Source organism: Uloborus diversus, chromosome 2 (assembly GCF_026930045.1).
Source record: "Uloborus diversus isolate 005 chromosome 2, Udiv.v.3.1, whole genome shotgun sequence".
Taxonomy (NCBI): domain Eukaryota; kingdom Metazoa; phylum Arthropoda; class Arachnida; order Araneae; family Uloboridae; genus Uloborus; species Uloborus diversus.
In genome coordinates, this window is record NC_072732.1 from 177,669,393 (window position 1) to 177,687,059 (window position 17,667).

Sequence of the window (17,667 nt, forward strand, 5' to 3'; positions counted from 1 at the left end):
TGAATGACAAAAAAGAACGAATCCAGATATGCATTTGATATATCAACAATTTGTGCATCTGCTATGAAAAATCGCACTTGTGAAGAAAACATCTTTTCTTGGGAGTTAAGTATCCCCGTAGTTCACAAGTTTAAGTAGCTCCGTGGGAATTAAGAAAATAATCATGAAACGTGACGTTGGTTCTCATTTCACAGATATCCTTGCAAAAATGTATCGAAAACCGTTTCCAAACCGCAACTTACATAGCACCTCTCCAAATACGGAAGGCTGATATGCCGGACCCTGTGTAGAAAAGAGAGTATTGGATTCGGGAAATTTTTCAAATTTCGATTGATTTGAACATTTTAGGTGTGCTGAATCTATTTTGACCGTTGTCTGAAATCATTCCGTCTGTCTGTATGTGTGTGTGTGTCTGTATGTGCATGACCGGTTTTTCGTGGCCACTCTAATGAAAAAACTACTGCATGAAATCAAATGGAAATTGGCATATGCTTATGCATGTACTCCCCTGAGAATACGTGTCTATTAGTTTTGTGTGACTGGTGTATCTTAGGAAGATAAGGGCGAATACAGACAAAAATTAGTCCTTAGATAGAACCCAGGACGTGCAGGTGCTGATTCGATTTTGACGTCAATAACTCAAAGGAGGATGGATCAATCGAACGTCTTTTCTCGTAACTTGTGACTGCTTATTTTAAGAAATAAAACAAGAATTCAGATAAAACTTGGTCCACGGGTAGATTTCAGGCGGTGCAAAGCTAGTTCAAATTTCTTGCTAAGGGGGTTGTGCAATCGAAAGCTCCTTCCCGCTAACTTGAACTGTTATATCTCGAGAAGTAATTCAACGACTTAGATAAGATTTGTAACAAGAGGAAACTTACGCAGAAACTGGCGCAGATTCCATTTTGGTGCCATTCGCTGCAAAAGAGGCTGGTGGATTTGTGTTAACGTTTGCGCTTGCGCGTGGTGTAAACAGCAATTTGAAAGATGAATAACATTGAATTTTTTTACTTATAGTGTCAAGAAAGCTTTTCACGTGATTAGTTTATATATTGGGAAACGATCGGAGAAAATCGCAATGATTTAAAATTGTTATATGTTGCCGTCTTCTGTTGGCTAACAAATAAAGTGTCATCATCATTATCACTAAGTCGACAACCCATTGATGGGCCTTTTCCATAAGTTTTTACCAGTTGTATCTAATATTTGCTTGACTTCTCCAATTTTGAAGATTTGATAGATTTTAAGTCTCCTCCCAAAAAATCCAGCTGTCTAATTTTTGATTTTCCTCTCGGACGTTTGCCAGCTGATCTTGCATTTAGGATCTTAAGTAGGATGAATAAGTGGATAACATAACCTGCCCCTTTTACTCTTTGCAATTTAACATAGTACGTCCATATCTTGATAGTATCTGCACAGTTCAAAGTCAGGCATTTTTCTCCATACTTCACCTATTTCCACTTCCCCAATCATACCATGTAGAATTTTTCTGTCGCAAATTGACAAAAGAGACCCGTGCTTTTGGTTCACTGCCCATGCCTCTAAACCATAAGTCAGAATTGGCGGTAATTTCAGCTAGCCTTTAAAAAATGAATTTAAATTTTTCCTCAGAATTCTAATTTTGAAAACATCAAATATTCAATAGAAATATTTAGAAGAAAGTTCCGCGATGGCCACAATCTATTAGTTAATCATGGATAAACATTTATATTCTCAAAATTCGACATAAAAATGTCTACACGATAAAACAAAAACATTTTCACATAACCATATCCGTTCTCGTAAAAGAAACTTTAAAGAAATCACTCCTAATTACAGTTCTCTTCGCAAAGTCGAGGAATCTTATTATTGGAAGTCCTTGAGAGCTTATAAATTAAAATGAGCTTTTCGTCGAAGTCTTATTAAAAACAATTTGTTTGGCGCCACAGTTATAAAAATATGCTTATTATCATTCTTTGTTACTCAATGAAATAATTTTCTAGCAATTGAAATGGAGTAGCTAGTTTCTAAGATGAGTTCATGACACTTTTTCTTATTTATTTCCCATGTTGCAGCATATGAAAAGTAGTTATAAAGTGGGCTTCATGTGTTATAGGTAAGGATTGCAATACCGGTATTCGGTATTTTTAAAACGTGATTCCGGAATACCGGTGTTAGAAAGTTTTCAAAAACCTATTAAAAACTTATTGTTTCGTTGCATTATTTCATATTTTTGTGCAAAAAGTGCATAATTTATGAAAACTTACGTGAACGAAAACGAATATTAATGAAGGAAGAAATGTCAAAGTAAAAAAAAAATCAACATCAGTAAAAAATACATAATAGATCGATTGAATTGTCACTAATAAGACTGGAACTCATTTTAGCGAACAAATTTTCTGCAGTTGAAGATACTCCGTTTGGATTCATGCAGGTGGGTGGTAACATTATTAATGCCCGATACATCTCCTCTAATTGCGTCAAAATCCTTCATCTTCAAATAATTCGGCAGTTGGCTTAGGAAAAATTATTTGTGTGTGTGTGTGTGTTGATTTTGAATAGTGTGTAGCTTTTTTTTAAACAATAAAAAGCTAGTTGTCCTTTTTCTTTGAGAGACAATTTAATCCCAACATTATCTTCAACGGTTTCCTCTTGATCTGAATAAGTTTGCTTTCAATTAACAACTTGGTTTGAAATTTTCGATGAACCTTAGTTTGATCTTTTGTTAATTTATTTTGTTCGTTTTCGTTCCAAAAGTTTCTTAAATTATAATAATATCTGAAAATTTGTTCCAGTTGATCACGCCTTTCCGCTATGCAAATTTTCAATGCACTACATAATTGCAATATATTATCTCGCGAAGTATACATCTAAACAGCGAGCAAGGACAGCACACTAATACCGGTGCCAAGTTACTATTTTTTATACTAACAAGAAAAGGGTAATCTCCAAATTCCGTTCAGTTCATATATAAAAACAAATGTCATAAAGCTTTGTTGCAGTTGACGGTTGTAATTAATTATTCATAGCACAAATGCATTCGTAATTAAACTTAAAATCAACTTTACAAAAAGGGCAAGCGAGGGATCAAGGAAATGGAGGAAGTAAAAAAAAAAAGTGCACATAAACGCGCACGAAACTGCGATTCATCTCATCATCTAGTGATGATGAAAATATCATTTTGTAATATTTCCGACACATTTATTTATTGATATTCTATTAATTCGTTATTTTCAAGTCGAATTTTTACATTAATAGATTGGTTTTGGTACTTTCTCATCGAAAAGGAAATGTGCATTTAAAGTAACAGTAGTTTTCTAATAAGTTCAGTTTAAAACTAGGTAATTAAAAAGCTATTTATTATTTTCAGCTGATTCCGAAAATACCGGTATTCTACCTCAGCAAATACCGGTGTTACGAAACTAAAATAGCTCGAAATACCAGTATTCGGCATACCGGTATCCCGGTATTGCAATCACTAATTGTAGCTAAAGAAAATATAACAGATTTTAACAGAAAATGAAATATATGTTATTGTCATATTATTATCTTTGTAATTTTCTGTTTTCCTCGATGGCAACAGCCAAAATGTTAGTCGTTTTCCGTTTTCTTCCGTTTTTGAATAATGGCTATTCAGCTGTTTTTGTATGTGGTGTAGTTTTGTGCATTAAAGTCTTAATTTAAAGTTATCAAAACCTTGTACCGTTTTCGAAACAAATGAGGTGCATTGTGAGCGATGCATTTAAGGGGGATTTTTGAAAGACATTGATCACGTAAGCGGTCTTCACTGTTTTCGAATACTTCACTCCTTGAAAAAAGAGTTTCACCCTCCAAGAAAATGCCACGGAGTATATTTATGATTTAAACGATTCCTAACTCTGAATGGGGTTGTATAGACACTTAATTTCATTTTTGTTGCAACTATATTGTAAAACGCAAAGGTGTGGTGCTTCCAAAAAATTTTTACGTCATGATTTTTTCCCCCAACCTGAACATGGTTTAGAATACCATACTTGAGCATGCACAAGTGACGCACTAGTCAGAGAAAATAATATGCACACATTAGTTATGCAAGAAAACTTTATGCTAATTTTGTGCAAAAAAAAGCATTTGATTTAGAATTTAAATCCCTGTAAGATTTTTTTTTCCATATTTTTGGTCCGTCACTTCTGTTGTCTAGGTGCTGATATTAGCAAAGTTATCTTTTTATACCCAGAAAAACCTTTTTGCTTTCAAACAATCCATTTTGCTCCAATCTTAACTCACGTCGACTCAGTCCGAAGGCACCGAGATGGGAGGTTCCAGGAGGTCGCTATGACCTCTTAACTATTTTTTTTCTTTTTTCGGAAAATTTTGACCGATGAATCGGAAAATTTAGGGACAGTATTGCAACTATTTCTACTCTTTCTTTTTTAAATTAGCTAATGTCTCTTTGCATTAGACGTAGTTGTGCATGCATGCGCGTTTCCCTCCTTTTTCTTTCTTTCTTTTTTTTTTTTTTGATCATTTGGCAGAATTTGGAGTTTTATTCGGTGAATGGAGAATTTCCCCCACCCAAAATTTTAGGTTTGAACACCACCAGACTCAGTAATCAATGTTTCCAAAAGGAAAGCTCATGAACATTTTACACAGCTTTTGATCAGCATGTCCCTTCGGAAAATATCAAAGCACCATTGCATGCATAATGAATAAAGTTACTAGTTACACAAATGCGGAAGACAATAGATAATAGATAGTGGCGGAAACAAAGGCCAAAGCTCGAGAAAATTAGAATTTCCAACTTCCGACGGAGACAAAAGAAAGCCATGATGTCATGCGGGGGCAATTACGCATAATAATGCATGACGTTATCCTAATACGCGTTCGTAAGTGACATTTAAGTCATTAGATGGCAAAAAAATAATAAAGCTTATAGATTATCAGGGTCATCTAATTTGCAGACATAGTTCAAGGAAGCCTTGACATTTGGAGCACAAGATTTTTTTTTTTTTTTTTTTTTTTTTTTTTTTTCACAAGCGAGATTAGCAATTCTTGTAGGCGTTGCTTCCGTTGGAGAAAGAGGTCTTAATTTACGTTCAGCACATTTTAAGTTTTAGTTATTGTTCAAAGTTCTAAAGAAAGAAACTTCTGTGACAGTTTTGTAAGAGAAAGCGAATTTTAAGTAAGAAATGAAATGTCAGAAAGTATTTGAGACATCTCGGTAGCAGAAACATCATGACCCTGCGGCGTACGTCGCAGGCTGTTGAGAAAGCCTGCAGACTTTTTCTTAGTTGAGGCCGGAAAAAAAAAGCGAAAAAAAAGCGAAAAAAAAAATTAAATTTCAACGAACGAAGATTTGTATCGCATTTTCTGGGATACAATCCACAGAAAGTATTTCTTGCCTTTTTTTTTAAAGTTTAGCAACTTAATTTTTAGTATATCTCTGGCAATGATTTAGATTTCGAGAGTAATCTAATATTGGTTTATCCTGCAGACTATTTTCAGATTTTTTTTATCTGCGTCGCTATCTTCTGAAAAAATCTACTGCTCAGGGAGTCTTTACTCTGCTAAAACAAACTCATTTCACACTGAGAGTAGGACTCTGTTCATGCAGTTGAATTTTACAGGCCGGCAACTGCATTGTTTTTGGTGATTTAAAAAAAAAAACTATTGAAGTTCTGACGGATACCATTTATCGTTATTAAATCATTATTGAAAATTCAAAAAAACTAAAAAATTTGATGCCAAATTGAAAGTGCTTTTTGGCATCAAATATCACCTAGCTTTTCAACTGTAAAAGTTTTAGATGCATAAGTTGTATGTATTACTGACACTCTACGATATCCTGCATTCTATACATTGTCTGAGTCGGGCGTTCTGTATAATGCTAGCTTTTCACATCAGGTTTCTTATTCAGTGCCGGATTACATGCATTCACGGTAACATGCCCAAAATGTGTTACACGCACAAATATGTACCAATATTCCATTCACGTTTCATACGGCAAAAATAAAACTATTCTCTTAAACCCCTTCAGAAAGGTTGAAAACAAATTTAATCAATTGACTTACCTAAAGATTATAGATTAGATTTATAGATTGGATCCACTTCGGGAATTTGACTTGGACCGTATCACAGAAAAAGTTAAAATAGATTAAATTTATTATTAAGACTCAGGTTTAAAGAATTCAACATACTCAACAATAGACCAACCAGACGTCGCATGCGCATGCTCCAGGCTCCAGACAATATTATAATATTTAGAGCATGTACTCTAGGTAGCATGTGACGTCAAGGCAGCCTCTGTAGTTGACATCGGAAGATGCATTTTTTTTTTTAAACTAAGAAACTAAAATCCAAAAACTGGGTGGAGTGCGGTAGTGTTGTCATACCCCCCTCCCGTCTTAAGAGTTAAACTTTGGCCTAAAGCGGCGTTTTTTGCAGACTTACATTTCGAGAAATTTCCCCCAAACCCTAATTTGTGTCTGGACATTGCACTTTAACCCCCCCTTTCCAATAATGATATCTTTTTCAACCAGAAATTGGATTCTTCCTTGTCCAAGCGTCAGAGGTGATATAAATGCGTATATGTTTACAACCATATAACACAATTTCTAAAGGATCCGATTCTTCATATCTAAGCCTTGAAGCACGGAAGTCGCAAAGGAACGCTCTCCAAATAAATTTTATTTGCTATCACTAAATGGTAAACCTTTCTTGTATGAAGGAAATCGTGTGTATGGAATGTCATAACGCGCTTAAAGATAAAAAAGACATTTCATCACGTAAATAGCTTCAACGTGTAAGAATGTAAAAGTACTCTTCTTAGAGGAAACATTGTGATATTTTCTCCTTGAACACCAAACTTTTGACGCAAATCACATATTTATGCCTTTTTCGTGAGAACACACTTCATGTTATGTTTGTAGCTTGACGACATAGTTTAATTGTTCAAATTGATGAAACTTAATTGGGGACATCTTAAAGACAAAGTAAATGATGCAACTTCAAAATTTAGGACTTGAAGTATACTGCTATTCTAATCTGCACTCTTAATCAAAATTGAGTCACGCGGTGGTCCTTTATGACATATTTTACCTACATACGATGTTTTACGATCACAAAATTAACCGTTCACTGAGGTTTAGTCAAAAACAATCGGTTTTAGTGCGTTAATTAATTTATTGATAGTTCCTGCGTACCAGTAGCAATGTTGTAGTGATACATTTTGTTTTACTGGAATGCAAAATTATAAGTTTGAGAGCAGGGGCGGGCACAGAAATTTTGCGGCTCATCACAACTGACTTTTCCGGGCCCCCTCCATATTGTTTATCTCTATATTTCACAAATAGTTTTAAAAATATTTGGCCCCCTTCAGGCTCTAACCCGGGCCAACAGGTGTCCCTTCTCCCCCCCCCCTGTGCACGCCCCTGTTTCGGAAGGGGGGGATAGTGAATTGATTCGTCGTTGTCATCGTGCTTTACTCATCGGTAACTAAGGAGGAGGGGTGGGGACTCTCCAGTAAAAGGACTGAATCCCAATATAACTGAGTAAAACCTCAATATTAACAATACATTTTTAAACATTTTTTTTTTTCATATTTATTATTTGCTACAAAATATTGAAATAAAAATTACCAAATCCCAAATAACTTTGAAAAGTAGCTAAATGGGACATTCTTTCGTTTCCTGTTTACTTATTTTGGTGTTTGATTTTTAAAGTAACGTTATTTATTACATGGTTTGACAATATTTATAAAAAAATATACATTTTAAGAGCATTTCAGATTTTTACTCAGTAAAAAAAAAAGCAAATCAGGATTTTTGAATAAAATAAAACTAAATATTACTTGACATTCTTTTATTTCCTGTTTACTTATTTTGGTGTTTGATTTTAAAGTAACGTTATTTATTTCATGGTTTGAAAATATTTATAAAAATATACATTTCAGGAGCATTCCAGATTTTTACTCAGTAAAAAAAAAGCAATTCAGGATTTCTGAATAAAATAAAACTAAATACTACTTGAACTAATGCCGGAATGGTGCTCCAACCAGTAGGTTAATACCGGAACGGTATTTCGGTGCTTTCTGACACATTGCATTCCTCACTAATAGGCCTGGCAACAGAATTTCTTTAAGCTGTCTGCAACGCAAATTGTAGGTCCCTAAAACAGTCTGCAAGATAAACCGACATTGGATTAAGCGTAAAATCTAGATAAGCATCAAGCAGTGCTTTAAAATAAGATACTAAACAAAAAATACAAGTTTATTCTTCCTGTGGATTATATCCGACAAAATACGGGACAAATCATCGCTTGCTGAACTTTGAGAATATTTTTCTTTCAAAATCTTAAGCTTTTTTCATTCACCTCCAGCTAAAAAAAAGTCTGCAGCCTCTCTCAATTGTCTGCAACTTACGTCACGCTCTTTCTTCTACCGGGGCAATAGGTGGGGAAAACGTTTTTTAGTTACCAAAAAATCAAGTTTTACATCACAGACACTAAAGACATTGAAGTAACACTGATTAAATAACTTTTTAGCACTTTGGGCTCTAAAATGGGTATTGAGCACCAGCTCTTAAAATAGTCCGCTCTTTTGTATTAATCACAATATTTATTTTAAAATCGCATCACAATTTCTTTTACAATACATAGCACCGTAATCTTCCTGATGACTCTTCATCATGCAGTTAATAACAGAACTTTATTGCATCGACACAGCTGAACTTCAGTAGCAAGTCAGTGAACTGAGCTTGTACAGGTGTCGTAAAACGTATAACTCCTTCAAGTTCTCATGGAGATGGTGGAAACGTTGCGTTAAAATAAGAACAGGGTAGAGTGCGGGCTTAATTTTCAAGTTTATACTTTCTCCGAGATTATATCATCAAGGAGTTCATCTCTTCTTGCTTTCCCACTTGTTATCTATCATCAGTAGGAAGCAAATAAAACTTCAACATTGTTCGCAGAAAAGTCGTGCATTACTTCAAGTAAGAGTGAGTCTGAAGAATGCATGCCTCTAGTTCCAGCTCTGAAAATCATTGTTACAGGAGCAACTGAATTAAAATGTTGTTTGCAGAGTCATAATCTTACAGTCACTAGAAAAAAAGATCATATGTGGTTTTTGTAATCATTCAGTGCTCAAAATGCGATTTATGTAATGACTTCCTGTAATTCATCACAGCTTCCTTATTTGGTATTATTCATCATTTTTTCCGATTATGCCACGGAACATAATGTGCAACTTGAGCAGATTATTTTTAAGATTAAAATTTTCATGGAATAGCTGTCCGTACGTTAAGTGATTGGGTGTCATAAAAATGCAATTATTATTCGCTACGTTTCTTCGTGAAAGGCATCAAAGTATTAAAAAATATATTTTTTGAGTTATTTTATCCTGATAATAACCATAATTTGTTGAGAATTATTTGTAACAATTCACTATTGTAACATAAAAACTAACCAATACTACACTCATGTACATTGTAGTGGATATGGAGGAGTTTAAACTATGGCTTTTTTTTTTTTTTTTTTTTGCTATAGCCATTAAGAGGTCACAGAACCTTCCAAACAATTTTTTTTTAACTTCAGTATGTTTTTTTTTTTTTTTTTGAAACCATAACGTGCTTACTTATTACGTAATCAATAATTTACTTTCAAAATATTGCCATCTTTTTTTTTAATTCAAAAAATTTAGGAAAAAATTAGTTTCCTGAAACCCCAGGGCTTTTTTGTTTATGCACTTATTTAAAAAACGTTTTCTGTTAAACGATCACAATATTCATCTCTAGAAATCTGTGCATTCATTTGTTTTCATATTTATTAGAACATTTTCTGTAATCAAACATGTAAAATATCATAGTAGCAGAATTAAAAAAAAAAAACTTATGGTTTTAAAGGTGTAACCCTAAAAATTTGTTTAATTTATAAAATGCTTAACTAGAGCAATGAAATTTTTTCCCTGTGTTTGGAATTATTTTTAGTTTTGGAATAACCAATAATTTTTTTTTTTTTTTTTTTTTTATCGTTTGATCATTTTTGAGGTACTGTAACCCCAAGGGGACCGTGTGGACCTTCCAAATAGTAGATCAAATCGGTCAAAAATATGATTTTTTTATTCCGTGGAAGTAATAATATATGAAGTGTGCTGAATCGTATGAAAAGAATCTCTTGTTGATCTGATGTTTTATCGCGAAGTTATGTGCGTTTAAAAAAAGAGTAAACAGAGCGTGTTTTCAATTAAAATGGCTGTAAAACATGTAAACAAAGTCGAAAAACTAAGTAAAACTAAGGGTCAAACATGTAAACTAAGTTTCAATAAATTCTTACATTGGTATTAATGTCAAATATTTAGTCATCGTGAAAATATCTTTCGGGAGGTATTAAAATACGAAGATCATGAAATGTAAGTGAAATTCGACTTTAACGTCATTTATCTGAAAAATTCAATGCTGACACAGATTGAAAAAAGCTCCATGCAAATTAATTTTTGTTTGATATGCTTCAAATTCCAGAATATGCTAATTTGGTAGTACTTTGATAGAACTGGGTATGCATTAAGGTATAAGAGAATTTTATCTTGCTTAAAAATCTTAAAGTATTGATTTTTATGTCATATTCGCAACAAAAACTATTGCTTTACGCGAAAAAAAAAATACTGTGCAGTTAATAATGGACCAATCTTTAAATAGATACCGAAAGTTCTTCGCAATGTACTGTTCTCTGATAAAATGCAAATTATTTGAGAAAAAAGCATAAATTGAGTCGTTTGGAGCATTTTAAAATTTTTAATTTAAATTTCAAAATTTTTAATTTTAATTAAACTTTTATTTTGTTGCATTTTTTGCTTGATATTTTGCATGCTAATAAACTTACTAATTTTTATGCCCAGTTTCATATCTCAAAATTAATAAATAAAAGAAAAAGCTTTCAAGGTCCACCGTCCTCTTTTAAATAAAAATAATAATACTAATGATAATAATTCTAATAGGAAAATAAAGATTAATAGAGAGAGAGAGTGCTACCGCACCATTTTGATAGCGCAAGTAAATAGTGTAAGAATAAAATCTTCAGATCAAACCCAGAAGCCAGTGCTTGCTTTAAACCAAAAAGATTATTTACACAAATTGGTAAAATAATATTGTTACAAATCCTGTAAATAGTAATTATTGTAGTAACGTAACCTGTAAATAGTTTCCCGTAATGAATATACAACCCCTTTTCATATGGCTAAAGTATACGACCCCTATTTCCTTTTTGTTTATTGATAAAATTTGATAACGGTCTACTACTTTACAGAAGCGTGTGGAATATTTGAGAAATTTCTTTTCGGTGTCTATATAAGCCGTTAGCGATGGATAAACAGTGGAGTTTCGATTGAGATTTCGAACTGAGAGCATTTTTGCTCTGTTTATTGCGAGGCATTTCGCTGTGTTGTTTTCGTATTTGGAAGTAAATACGTGTGTAAACGTTGAGTTTACGGTGTTGTGTGATAATTGCTTAATTGCTGATGAATAATTTAGCAGTTGTTGACGATCTTTCCTGTACATAGTGTAAATAAATTTCCTGTGCTTTTATCAAGAACTGTGTCTTCATTTCAAGAAAGTGGAAGTCGCACCGAATCCGTTACAATTTGGCGCCCAACGTGGGGCTTCTTCTGGACTTGCTTGGAGTAAGTGTGACTTTGGACATTTTTTCATAAAGACTTTTTTTGAATTAGGACTTTATTTTTATAGTGATTACTCGCGCAATGGATGAACAATTAAAACAACTTCTTGACGCAATCACCTCTGTGAACAGTGATATGGCAGCTAATCAAGAACAATTAAAAAATGATATGGCGGCTAATCAAAGCCAATTGAAAAGTGATTTAACGGTGCTAAAAAATGACGAATTTCTAACCAAGAGGAAATTAAAAACGATCTTACTTCGGTAAAGACTGTGATGGAAAATAAATTTAATGAGATAGAGCATCGAGTTGATGCTATTGAAGGAAAGTTTGAGGCAGTTGAAGGCCGATTCATCGCAGTGGAAAATAAAATCGAAGAGAAATTTGAAGAAAAATTAAGTACCGTTGAAAGCCGATTCAATGCTGTAGAAAATAAATTTGAAAAAGAAGATAGAAGATTTAATCAACTTAAAGAAGACATCTTTAAAGACCTGGAAAGGAGATTGGCGACCGCGGAAAGCACCTCTGTACAGTTTGGCGCTCCCACATCGGTTGCTCGACCGTCGATTAAACTTGTCAACATTTGATGGGAAAACTTCGTGGCAGGTTTACAAAACTCAGTTCATGATAGTGGCGGAAGCGAACGGATGGGACTCTGCTACCAAGGCCTGCCATCTTGCAGCATCCCTGAGAGGTGACGCAGCGGACATTCTTCAGACCCTTCCGGACGGCCAGCGCCTGGATTTCGCCCCCCTCACGTCTGCGTTGGAGCTTCGCTTCGGGGAGAAGTGCCAGAAATATTTCAGCCGACTCCAGTTGAAGTCCCGTTTCCAGAAAACCGGGGAAACCCTGCAAGAGCTAGCGGCGGACATCGAGAGACTGTCTCATCTTGCTTTTTGCGACTGTCCTGCGGATGTTCGAGACAACGTGGCACTCAACTATTACATCGACGGGGTTCGAGATCCGGAAATCCAGAAAGCTCTACGGATAGCGGATGTCAAAGACCTGAATTCTGCTGTTGTGTATGCGATGAAATACGAGGCCGCCCAAGAAGCAACCCGTGTGGATCGCCATCTAATCCGGACTCAGGAAGCTGATGAGTCTGATTCCAGGTCGTCCCACCTCGCTGAACTTGAGAGACAACTCGGTGACTTGGCAAGACATCTGAGCACCATAACAGCCCAAAAGAAACAAGAGCAGAAGTGCTGGAAATGCGGTAGTGAAGGACACCTGCGAAGGAGTTGTCCGGCTCGCCAAGCTACGCGAGGGAAGGAAATCACCACCACCAGAGCTCTGCAGATTTCCTCTTCTAGTAGTGGCAGTGATGGACTTTTCATTTACGCACATGTAAATGGGAACCCCTGCAGACTGATTGTCGACACTGGAGCCAATGTGACAATCATTAGGACAGATGTGGCTCGTGAATTTGGATTGAAACTGCTGTGGACATCGCCACGCGTAAGTCTCCAGACTGTGACAGGTGACAAGATCAAGATTGACGGTAAAGTGGACTTGGAAATAGTGTTTGGGAGTGCCACCTACCATCATACGGCATTCGTCGCTAATATCACGGACCCCTTCATTCTCGGATTGGACTTTTTGAAGAAATATGACTTCACTCTCGACTTCAAGACTAATGAGCTGCACTCGATGAGAGAAGACATAGCCGTTTTCCCTGCAGAAAGTGATGTAAAATCCGCTCATCAAATAATAGCCCAAACAGATTTTACGATTCCCTCAAGGTCAGAATCATTAATACCTGGCTCCCTTGAAGAAAGCAACAGTTTTCGATTTGGACTCATTGAATACCCTAACCTAAGCAATAACCTAAAAGGAGTGCTGGTAGCATCTACGCTTGTGGACCTTTCCAAGGATGTAATTCCTGTGAGAGTCGCCAACGTGAGTGAAAGGCCAAGGAATATCCGGAAAGGTGAAGTGTTAGCAACTTGTACTCCAGTAAACTGCATCATTAGAAGAATCAACTCCCCCGAGACTATGTCTTCTGAGTCTTTGACATCGAAGTTAATTGGGAGTGCACCATTAACGAAAGATCAAAGAACTGCTGCGGAACAATTGGTGGAACCTGTTCAGATTCAAGCACCTGTTTTCATCTACATCGGAGGATGTGGGCCGGACGAATTTAACGCAGCATAGGATCTACACTGGAGAACACCCCCCTATTAAACAGCATCCAAGACGACTACCGTTCGCCAAGAAGGAAGAGGTTGAGACCCTCCTGAAAGAGATGAAGGAGAATGATGTAATCGAACCTTCATCCAGTCCTTGGGCCTCTCCCATCGTCTTGGTCCGAAAGAAAGATGGCTCCACCAGATTTTGTGTCGATTACCGACGACTAATGAAATCACCAAGAAAGACAGTTACCCTCTTCCACGGATAGACGACACCTTAGACACTCTTTCCGGACACAAGTGGTTTTAGACCCTGGACTTGAAGAGCGGCTACTGGCAGGTTGAGATACACCCTGATGACCGAGAGAAGACAGCGTTTACAACTGGACAAGGCTTATGGCAGTTTAAAGTGATGCCCTTCGGCCTCTGCAATGCACCAGCTACGTTCGAGCGTCTTATGGAGACAGTGTTAAGAGGACTTTCCTACAAATCCTGTCTGGTCTACTTAGACGATATCATCATCGTGGGACGCAGTTTCGAAGAACATCTGGCAAATCTTAGGAAGGTGCTGCAAAAGCTTAAGGAAGCCAATCTGAAGTTAAGCCCGTCCAAATGTAATTTGTTCCGCCGGGAAGTGCGGCTATATGATGTGACCTTGGTTACATCATCTCTTCTGAAGGTGTACAAACCGATCCAGAAAAGGTGTCTGCTGTCAAGAGTTGGAGTCGTCCCGAAAACATCCATCAGCTGCGAAGTTTCCTGGGGCTCTGCACCTACTACAGGAAGTTTGTAAAGGGTTTTTCCAACATTGCACGACCTTTGCATAAGCTGACGGAGAGCAAGCAAAAGTTCGAATGGTTCAAAGAATGCGAAGATGCATTTCTACGACTGAAGGAGGCTTTAACATCCACGCCTATCCTCGCCTATCCTCAGCCTGAAAAATCCTTCATCCTGGACACTGATGCAAGTAACGAGGGCATCGGAGCTGTTTTATCCCAAGAAATTGACGGAAATGAACATGTTATCGCTTACTGGAGCAAATGCTTATCAAAGTCGGAGCGAAATTACTGCGTCACCAGAAAAGAGTTACTGGCCATAGTGAAAGCTGTAGAACACTTCCATCATTACCTCTACGGCCGAAAATTTCTGCTTCGGACAGATCATGCCTCATTAACTTGGCTTTTGAACTTCAAAAATCCGGAAGGCCAGATAGCCAGATGGATACAGCGGCTCCAGGAATATGACATGGAGATCAAGCATCGAAAAGGGTTATTTCACGGTAATGCTGACGCTTTATCAAGGAGACCCTGTCCTGAGAACTGCCACTATTGTTCCCGAATCGAGAAACAGTATGGAACGACTAGCCCTACCGCCTATCAGGTGACAGTGACTCCAACATCATCAGAACCTGATCCATAGAGTAATGACCAAGTTCGAAAAGATCAACTTGAAGACCCCGAAATAAAACCAATTTTAGAGTTCATGGAAAGTGACAGTCGACGCCCTAGCTGGCAGGACGTTTCCATCTTCAGTCCTGCAACAAAAAGATACTGGGCTTTATGGAACTCACCCCATTTACGGAACGGCGTGCTACACCGGAAATGGGAATCTGACGACGGCAAAACATCTAGGTGGCAGTTACTACTTCCCCGATCAAGGATTTCAGATGTTCTGAAAGAAATACATAGTAGTGCGACTGGAGGACATTTTGGTGTCTTGAAAACCCTCAATAAAGTTCGGGAGCGCTTCTTCTGGAGCAAGGCGAAGGATGACGTGGAGAAGTGGTGCCATTCTTGTGACGCCTGTGCTGCTCGTAAAGGACCGAAGAAGAGAAGCAGAGGGAAGCTACATCTGTACAACGTTGGAGCTCCTTTCGAACAAATTGGGATCGACATCCTGGGTCTTCTACCAAGAACTGCTGATGGGAACAAATACATTCCTGTTTCCATCGACTATTTCACCAAATGGCCGGAAGCATATCCCATTCCAGATCAAGAAGCTACCACCGTAGCAGAGACTCTAGTCCAACATTGGATCTCGAGATACGGAACACCTTTGCAGATTCATTCCGATCAAGGGAGGAATTTCATCTCTGCTGTGTTTAAGGGCCTATGTCAAATTTTCGGAATTGAGAACACTAGGACAACACCACTACACCCACAATCGGACGGCATGGTGGAGAGATTTAACCGCACAATCCTGAATAATCTCTCACTTATGGTATCCAGAAATCAACAGGATTGGGACAAGAAGCTACCTTTGTTCCTGCTGGCCTACCGCAGTGCTGTCCACGAGACTACCGGATTTGCCCCATCTCAGATGCTCCTCGGACGAGAGCTTCGGCTACCTTGTGATCTCGTCTTCGGTCGTCCTCCGGATGCGCCTTCATCGCCTGAGGAGTACATCCAGGATCTCCAGGCCCGGTTGGAAGACGTTCATAACTTCGCACGAGAGCGAATCAACATCGCGGCGGAGAAGATGAAGAACCGATACGACACAAGGTCTACTGGACATGAATTCAACTAAAACGACAAGGTTTGGTTATGGAATCCCATCCGACGGAAAGGTCTGTCACCCAAATTGCAGTCGCACTGGGATGGACCCTACAAAGTCCTTAACCGACTAAATGACGTCGTAGTGAGGATCCAAAAATCACCTAATGCAAAACCTAGGGTTGTACATTATGATCGGTTAGCCCCATACTATGGCCATAGTTCATGAGTATTACGTAAACAACCATGGTTGATAACATAAAAGTTGTAGATAATTTTTGCTTTTAATGTTTAGTAATATTTCTTGTTATTATTGTGTTTTCTGTATCTGTTAGTTATTATTTAATGTGTGTAATTGTGAACTTGTGATAGAAGTTTGGCACCCTTTCTGGGGATTGTACTGCCCGGGACGTGCAGTCCTTAGGAAGGGGGTAATGTTACAAATCCTGTAAATAGTATTTATTGTAGTAACGTAACCTGTAAATAGTTTCCCGTAATGAATATACAACCCCTTTTCATATGGCTAAAGTATACGACCCCTATTTCCTTTTTGTTCATTGGTAAAATTTGATAACGGTCTACTACTTTACAGAAGCGTGTGGAATATTTGAGAAATTTCTTTTCGGTGTCTATATAAGCCGTTAGCGATGGATAAACAGTGGAGTTTCGATTGAGATTTCGAACTGAGAGCATTTTTGCTCTGTTTATTGCGAGGCATTTCGCTGTGTTGTTTTCGTATTTGGAAGTAAATACGTGTGTAAACGTTGAGTTTACGGTGTTGTGTGATAATTGCTTAATTGCTGATGAATAATTTAGCAGTTGTTGACGATCTTTCCTGTACATAGTGTAAATAAATTTTCTGTGCTTTTATCAAGAACTGTGTCTTCATTTCAAGAAAGTGGAAGTCGCACCGAATCCGTTACAATATTATTGTTTAAATTGCTGAAGCAAAGAACTGAAAGTAAAAAAAAATTAAAGATCGAATAATCAAAAGTAAAAAGTAAAACAATTAGACGATGATTCGAATTACACCTATATTAATGCATTAAATTCGTTGGACAAAAAAATCATTGAAATTAATTTAAATTAGTTAAGGAGTATTAAGTTACTTTCTACTTGCTTAAGGTTTAAACCAATCACTACAGCTACTACAGTGCTTTGTTTGAACCTAAAAAAATATTTACATTATTGTAATGTATTTTTATCATTTAAATTGTGAAGTAAAGGTCTAGAAAGTAAGAAAAAGTCAAATCGAAATAGAAAATGAAAAATTAAACAATTAGACGATGACTCAAATGGCGAATAGAATATAGTCAGACCTCCATATATCGAACTTCCACATATCGAAATTTTCCATATATCGAAATTCCAGCACGTTTCCATGTTCATTACATAGAAAAATTATTTCTATATATCGAAAAAA